This window comes from Myodes glareolus, chromosome 20, assembly GCF_982192425.1.
Source record: "Myodes glareolus chromosome 20, mMyoGla1.1, whole genome shotgun sequence".
NCBI classification, from domain to species: Eukaryota; Metazoa; Chordata; class Mammalia; order Rodentia; family Cricetidae; genus Myodes; species Myodes glareolus.
This window is the reverse complement of record NC_142045.1, coordinates 13,250,971-13,260,376: the sequence shown is the minus strand read 5'-3', so window position 1 is coordinate 13,260,376 and position 9,406 is coordinate 13,250,971.

Below are 9,406 nucleotides of genomic sequence, written 5' to 3'. Positions count from 1 at the left end.
CTGAAAAGGAAGTAAGAAAATTTAAAATATAATCAAAAATGGTAAATAGCTGAATAGGGATCCACTAGAGTCTAGGGCGTCTGATTAACATTTCTTCACACAACTTCTGTACAGTTTGTTGGGGTATTTTATCTTCAAGAAATAGATATAGCAACTAGGACATATTAATCTTCAGGACTCAATTTAAAATACATATTTCTCTTTGTTTGTAAGTTTTAATTTCTTATATTCGGCTGGCTAACAGAATACTCTTATTTATTCAGTTTAAAATGTCCTCACAGAATTCGTTTCGATAATTTAAACAGCATTTGTAAAATCCGTGATGCTATAAAATTCTTTGGGCTAACATTTTATGAAATAATTTCATAACACTGTGTTTTTATTTGTAATTGCTATGCACCATTGAGAATAATTTAAATATGATTATGTTTATATATGACACCTATATTACATTTGTTCTACATTTTTCTTCCTGCAAATTGTTGCCTACTTTAATTTTTGTTTTATGCAAAATAAGTAGAATGTGCATAACATCTAAATTTTGTAGTGCAGAAATATTTATCCTTTTACAACATATTCTCCCTATAGACAACTCATAAAGTTCTCAAACATGTCATTGCCTGAGATGTGTGCGTTCTTAAAGAGAAATTCTTCAATCTTTTAAATCTTATTTCTCTCTCTATTTCTTCCTTCCTTCTCTTGGAAGCTTCCTCCTTCTTATTCTTTATTTCTCTTCTCTCCTCTTTTATCCTCTTTCTCCTGTTTTTCTTCTTGTTCTTCATCCCATCATCAGTTTGTTCCTGTTTCCCTTCGCATTATCTTCCCCCATCTCCCTGCCAGTCTTCGATTGTTCCTCCTATTTCCCTTCTGTTTCTTTTAATCCTGACTGTATGGTGCTTTTGGGGGGCTCAGAGAGACAGAGGGAAGTTGACCAAAAGGTAGAAAGTTATAATCAGAAAGAAGCAAGAACTCCTGTTTGGCCATAGATGGGCGATAGTATCAGGAGGCATTGTATGTTTGGAAGAGTTTGAAGAAGGTATTTAAAAGCGTCAGTGTAAAAAAATGGTATTTGAGAATACATACATGCTAATTCTGATTTAGACATTACACAACATAAACATATATTGAAACATAACTTGAAAATTCCATTTATATGTAGGTTTTGTGTAGTCATTGAAGTAAGTTTGTAAGTTTAATTAAAATAAAGACTATAACTACTCAGAATCATTTTGAATATGTTCATTGATATCATATTTCTATGTACCTTCTGTGTTCAATAACAAGACAATGTTTCTAGTTGGAGAATTTTGGAGTTTAAAATTCTTTGCTATAAAACCTTGTTATTAACTGTGGCTTCGTCATGTAAGACAATAGAGCAAGACTAGTCTTCTTAATTACACATTACACCTTATTCACACCTGTGACTATTAGTCTCAAATTACTACTGCATCTTACACATAATTTATCTCTCAAGGACAATTTAAAACTTTGCATTTAAGAAATTCTATCTTTCCATACTTATAATTCTAAATTATTTTAAGAATTTTATTTTAAAATATGTCTTTTATTTTAGAGTATGAAACTTGAAAGATACTTTTCTAGAATTTGAACATTCTTTTTAAATATTGGGGATGAATTTCACCATATATTTTTCTAAAAAGTCAAAACAAAGTATAGTTTAGCCATCCTCCCTTCTCAGACTGTTTGCACAGGCATTTTTATTTTATACAATCCAAAGCCAAAAGCAGTGAAATCAGTGAACCATGGACTGAACCTCTGGAATGATAATTCTTCTTTATGTTTATTGTCTAAGGAATTTCTTAAATAATACTCATTTTGTTTACCTGAATAAAAACACTTTGAAATATAGGTAGGTGTAGAAATTTGGTATTGTGGCACATAGTTCTATGTTTTAGTCAGATTTGGGTTAATTCTAGTATATTGAACCTAATTGACTTTCAGTATTGGAAAACTTAATTTCCCCACCCCACTGTAAATCCATGGTCTAAATAATTTGGCTGCAAAAGAAATGGTTATAAAGGACCTAGTTTTGCTCATCATGAGACGTTATCTCATTTAAAGCTATTTTCCTACTTTATTCTTGTCATAGGATTCTCAATGAAATTTCTTAGATATTGTCATGGTTAGTCTTTATCATCAGCTTCCCTGGAATAGTCACCATGGAAACAGATCTCTGGGCATGTCGATGATGTCTATGAAGGAGTTTTAGGAGAGGTTTGTTGGAAAAGCGTGCTCTTTCTGAATTTGGCTGCCACATCTTCCCAGGTTATGGTCCTATTCTGAGTGCAGGTGTGTGGTTCTGTGTGTGTGGTGGGGGGGGCAAAGCACTGGTATTCATTTCTTCTTCCTTTCCCAGTTTTTAAAAACTGTTACTATGTATGTGTGAGTGTGGGCACATGCATTCTTCAGCATATGTGTGAACAACGGAGGAGAGTGTGCGGCAGTCAGTTCTCTCCTCGGCTGTGAGGTCCAATGAATGAAACCAGACCTCATACAACATGTCCTTTACCTGCTGAGGCACCCCAGGGACCTCTTCATTCCTCCTGGCCAAGGATACAATGTGAGCAGCTGCCTCCCACTTGTGTTGCCATGGCTTCTCTATCATGATGGTCTGTATTGTCCCAAAACGAACTAAAATAAACCTCTTGCTTCAAGATACTTTTTTCAAGTATTTCGTCATGGAAATGAGAAAAGTCACTGGGACAGATGTTTAGTCAATAGTAACAATTTGTGCTTGAATGAGTAGAAGAATATGAAGCAAATAGACCAACTTAGTGTTTTAAGGAAGTAATACAGAAGGCTGGGGGGAATGCTCACTCAAGAGAGTTGCTTGTACAAACCTAATGACCTGTGTTTAACACTTCCTCACCTGTGTGTAAACTCCTGCACGGTGGTACTCAGCCATACTACTCAGAAGCAGTGAGCTCCAGTGTAACATGAGGGCCAGCCTGTTGGGGTATCTGTCCTGCCCAGTACCCGGGCTGCGTTCCCGCCGCCCGGCTAGCTTTACCCAAAATAATTACATGGAAACTGTATTCTTTTAAACACTGCTTGGCCCATTAGTTTCAACCTCTTATTGGCTAACTCTCACATCTTGATTAACCCATTTCTAATAATCTGTGTAGCACCACGAGGTGGTGACTTACCGGGAGGATTCTAACCTGCGGCTGTCTCCGAGAGTCATGGCGACTGTCTGCCTCTGCTTTCTTTCTCCCACAATTCTGTTCTGTCTACTCCACCCACCTAATGGCTGGCCTATCAAAAAGGCCAAGGCAATCTCTTTATTAACCAATGAAAGTAATACATAGACTTAAGACCCTCCTCCATCATTTCCCCCTTTTCTGTTAAAACAAAAAAGAAAGGCTTTCATTTTAACATAGTAAAATTACATATAGGAGAACAGTTATAAAACAAGAATTACAGTTATAATATCTATATCTTTTTATCTTTTATCATAACTAAGGAAAACTATAACTATCTATTTATTCTTCAACTCCATCAAAGACTCCAGAAGGATATAATATTACCTAATCAAACAAGAAGTAAGCAACTTCCAAAACTCTAGAAATGACAGAGACATCTCGCTGCCTGGACAGTCACCCAAAGCTCCTCTGTACTGTTGGGGCATCCATCTTCAGCCTACAGGCCCATAGTATCCAGAAGACATTTCTTTAGGCAAGTTCAGCAGTCCTCTCTCTGCAGGTTCTCTTTGTCCAGTTTATGCAACAGTCCAGGCAAGTGCAGTTTCTTGCCCAAATGGCTAACCAACTTCATAAGGAGCCTCTTCGATGCCCATCTTCCTCTTGAAGTAGCTGGTGCTGCCAGGACCAGACGTGTCTCATTGTCATGAAAAGCCCTAAGTTATTAAAACATTAAAATGTCATATTCTGTAGTCTTTGAAAGATAAGAAGAATGTCTATCTAACTAAAATATATCTCTATATATCTAGAAAGTCTAACTAATATGACTACAAGCTTGATTATTATTGATGATTATCCATTAACAACCTATATTTCCTAATTATACAATACATCTTTAAAATGAACTACACAATCACAATACCTTAATCAATATCAGAAATACATATACATATAACAAAATTGACCTTAAAATCCATACCAATGCAAATTATTCATATCTATATCACTCCAGGTTCAGTGAGAGACCCCAGCTCAAAGATTAAGGTAGAAAATGTTTGAGTACAGCACGCAATCTCAACCTCAGCATCTACAGGCATGTGCACACATGCATGTGTGGACATATATGTAGACATATACACACACATCACTAGCGGTGACTAATGGCTGAAATTATGCAACTGAGCAAATGACATTATGCAGAAGAACCGATACTCTGTGGTCATTCTTAGATGCATAATAGGAAGTATCGTATATCCAATTAGCTGCTGAAAATCACATGTATGGAAGCAGAGGAAAGGTCACATTACTTTCAAGTTCAGAAATCAGTTATTGGATGTGTGGGATCCAATACTACATGGAAGTAGCAGTTGACGCTTTAGGATAAATTTTGTAATGGGATTCTAGTCTCCAGTAGAAGCAACCTCACAGCTCCCCATACTAGACTTTCTAAATTTTCTTACAGAATATGTTCCACCCCTAGAGCTAAGAGTATGTCTGAAATTGCTCACAGGCTGGAAGGTAGGCTTATGAGGTGAGGAATAGTAGTGGATTCCAAAGAGCCACATACTGTATGAAAACCCAGTCGATTGCTTTACAATTTAGAAGCCTTGTTGTGGCACTGTTGGCCTGTTTTTGTCCAAATCAATGACAGTAAATGTGAAAGTTAGATCTTAAGGGAGTGAGGGTTCCTTTTTTATTTGAATTCTCTTTTTAGTTTTTTTTAATTGATTTTATAGAAATATAAATTTTCCTCTGCTTCTCTCCTTTTCTCTCCCTTCCCTTTCCACCCTTTCCCATGGTCCCCACACTCCCCATTTATTCAGGAAATATTGTCTTTTTCTTCTTATCATGTAAATTAGATCCATGTACATTTCTCTTAGGGTCCTCATTGTTGTCTAGGTTCTCTAGGATTGTGATTTGTAGGCTGCTTTTTCTTTGTTTTATGTTTATAAACCACTTATGAGTGAGTATATATGAAAATTGTCTTTCTGGGTCTGGTTTGCCTCACTCAATATGTTTCTTAGCTCCATCCATTTGCCAGAAAATTTCAAGATGTCATCATTTTTTTCTGCTGTGTAGTACTCCACTGTGTAAATGTATCACATTTTCCTTATCTATTCTTCGGGTTGAGAGGCATGAAGGTTGTTTCTAGGTTCTGGCTATGACAAACAACGGTGCTATGAACATAGTTGAGCACACGTCCTTGTGGTATGATTGAGCATCCTTTGAATATATACCCAAAAGTAGTATTCTTGGGTCTTGAGGAAGGTTCTTTCCTCATTTTCTGAGAAATTGCCATTCCAGCATCCAAAGGGGCTGTACCAGCTTGTACTCTCACCAGCAATGCACAGGTGCAGGGAGTAAGAGTTCTAGAAGTCACAAAAGCATCTTCGTTTGCCTTTCAGCACTTTTCTCCTATGCTGGGGGCCAGCACCAACAGTTGACAGGTCCCAAGAGGATGTCAGTTGTCAGCAAGGGAAGAAGTGAGTCAGGCATGGTGGTTGGGAGAATCCTGCAGCCTATTGATTAGCAGCCAGAATGTTTCTTTATTTATACAGAATCCATTAAGCAGAGATAGATTCGTGTTATTCCAAGAACATGATCACATAATTTTCGGTGTTGGACATGTGTTTCACTTCCTCTTGCTCATCTTTTAGTCGTCATTGAAAAACTGAGACAGAACAGCGTTATCTTTTACATTCATATTCTCTTAAGTTTAATCATCATTGATAAACAGTTATCCTTTATAAGTATTTTTTTACTCATCAACCCCATAACCCAGTTTTTAAGAATCTAGAGGCATATGGCAGCCTGTTATCAGACTAGAAGTTATTGTGGCTTTAAGGATGGGAGACCAAAACAAAATAGCCAGCATATATATATAACATACATATATGCCACACAGTTGCCTGAAAGTATAATGGGAAGAGACTTGTAATCTGATCTGTGGCCAACTTCTGTAGTCCACTGAATCTTGTTGACCTTTTAACATTGACTTTGTTTTGATTATCTTGTTCCTAAGTAAGCACAGTTACAGATGTTTCAAGAATATCTCATAGCCTCATAAAGACACCTTTGTCTTCTTTATGAGTGTCACAATCTCTAAGATCTTCAAAGTAGGTAAGGACATCACACGACAAGCAGGAGAGGTGGTATGTTCAGCACTTTCCCGAGGAAGCTTAGAAGCAGTTCCCCTAGAAGGAGGCACAAATGAAGCATAAGACAATTTCCATCAATTCAATATCCCCAAATCTTAAAAATATTAAAAGTCCCCCAAATATGCAATAGGTAGAGATCAAAACCAAAAGCGGCATGGTGGCCATGCTTTGCTGGATCTTTGCCAAGCAACTGTGCGGGCTTTATGACTTTTACCTCTTCCATCAGATATGGTGAAGCCAACCTAGACAGTCCTCATACCATTTTGTTGTAAAGACTGGGTCATATGCGCTATAAGGATATTCTGTATATGGAAATCAGAAAAGAACAAAGAAAAATTACAATATTTGCCTATTTTTGCCAAACTGGATTATTACTTTTTTTTTTTTTTAGAATTTGTAGATTGGGGCATAATTTTTACCTGTAATATTTTTTGCTGTACTTTAAATACTTCTAATTTGGACTTAAATTATTTTACATTATGTTTTTATTTATAAACATATTAATATATTAATTAATACACATTATTCCACATAGCATTATAAAACTTGCAGTGCAAGTTTTTTTCTTATCCGTTACCATTTGTTTCTCTCTCTTTTTATAATTATATTATTTATTTATTTATTATTTTGCATATCAATCACAGTTTCCCATCCCTTCTCTCCTCCTGTCCTCTCCCTCACCTCCTTTCTACCCACACCCATCCACTTCTCCGTCTCTATTTAGAAGGGGTAAGGACCCCCATGGGAGTCAACAAAGCATGGCATATCAACTTGAGGCAGGACCAAGCTCCTCCCTTTTACATCAAGACTGTCAAGTCATCCCACGACACGGAGCAGGTTCCAAAGGGTCAGCTCATGCCTCAGGAACAGGTTGTCATCTCAATGCTAGGGACCCCACAAAAGACCAAGCTACACAACTGTCACCCAAATGCAGCCTTCTCTCTCTTGTTAAGCAATAGTCATTGTGATAGGTAGAGTAATTTAAGAGCTCAAATATTTATCTTATTTCTACTCTTAGCATTACACTTATTTACAATAGTAATCTACACAAACAATCTACATGCAACTATGATGTCCATATCCTTGTCCATCCTACTCTCTCAGACTGCAATGTTAAGTACATTTAAGAGAAAAGTTACTTTGGTCTCCCAATAAAATCCAAAAATTTAAATAAAATGTTGGGGGAAACTCGTTGGTATATTGATCTGCTAGTTTATTACTTATGTTTAGTTTAATATTTTCTGAACAGTATTTAAAATAAAATCTGAAGGCGTTAAAATGGATAATGTTATATTACCAGTGTTTTATAAGACCAATTCCCATATCATCCCATTGTTTCATGTATTTATTTAATACTGTAAATTCAATAATAAATATTAGAAAATTTCACTTTAAATCTCTTTATCGGCACATATTTTAAAAACATTTCTACTAAAAAGTTTTCACACAGTATATTTCGATCATGATCTTCTCCTTCTCCAAATCCTCTCAGACCTTCCCCACTTCCCTGCTCATCCAATGTTACGTTCTTTTATCCTTATTTATCTCCTTAGAACAAGCAGACTGACAGACAAAAAATAAATACAAAACATTTCTCACAACAATGAAAAGCAAGAAACACACGAACCCCATAAAAACACAGAAAAACAAACAAAAGACTAATAAAAAAGTGTAAGCAAAGCAAAGTGAGACAAAAATGCTATAAAATTACCACTGTGTTCTCTTTCTATTGGCCAATCATCCCTGAGGTGGGTTAATACAACCAGTAAGAATCCATTGGAGAAAACTAAATTTCCGTTTCCCAGCGGGTTGGAGTGAGAAACCCTGTTAACTTTGCCTGCTTGGTGCTGGGACCCATGTGATTTCAACTTATGCCGCATCAGCACACCTTTTAACAATTATTTAGTAATACAAGAAAGAATTGTGTTAACCTAAATCCACTCTTGCAATACTAAACTTGACCACTAGATGGGAGAACAGCTCCAAACATGGGAACTTCACTCCTCGCCCGTGGCTGAACATCAAGCTCATTCGCTGTTCTCATAGTTTCAATTTACACTCGTGAAATGGTAATTTCGCAACATGTTTTTACGTTCTAAAGACTCTTAAGATTACCAAATTATGAATTATTTCCAGAAATTCTGATACTAATGCCAAAAAAGGAAACGAAAACTTTTGTAAAATTGATTTTCAAAACTGAAAGAATGGTAGCAATCCTTTTGATTACTTCTAATTTCATAAATATGCCCAACAGTGTTGTTATTGTGTTGCATAAACATAACTGTAGGAATAATTTTCATGAAAGCGGATGAGGCTGAATTGTACAATATTTATTGAATTAACTGCTTTGTTTTTGTTTTTCTATGTAACTATTAGAGTTTAAATAGAAACATGATACAAGACGAAATCTTAATTACAGATTTTGATTTATAGATGACATTTAGCATTTACATAAACGTTATTCATGAATATTTGCATACATATACATCTAGCAAAATAGAACTATTTTTAAAGATAGAACTTCATCTTTAAAATAGCTAAATCATCTGTGTTTATGCTCTTGTGCATATATAGCATTCTGTTAATAAGCCAATCTTAAAATTAAAAAAATATGCAGACATAAAAATAATTTAAATTGTTTTATTTTATACTTACAATAAAATACTTTCCTAATTAAGCATGTCAATTCATATAGTCCATTTAATAGAGCAATGTATTGTGAAACTATCTGTGGGTGCTTGAGAAATCTGTATATAGTTATATTGATAGATATCAACTGTCATTAGAGGCTTGTTTCCATTGTCACCGCCTGATTTGGAAAAAGCAAGTACTCTGTACCATGCTCAAGCATGATTAGTGGAGTCCTGGGGAAGCTCCGAATTCCTCCCTTTGGAAGCTAGGTGGAGTATTAGAAGATCAATGCATGCAATTACTGATTACCGTCAGGAAACCATGCTCATGTGTGGTTCCTCCTGCTGATTGCGGTTCCTGCCTTTGACTGCAGTTCTTTGTGGTCCTCTGAGTTGTTCAGAATACGGTATAATTCTGAATTTGCTTTCACCCCACATTGTTGATGAGCATGAGCCA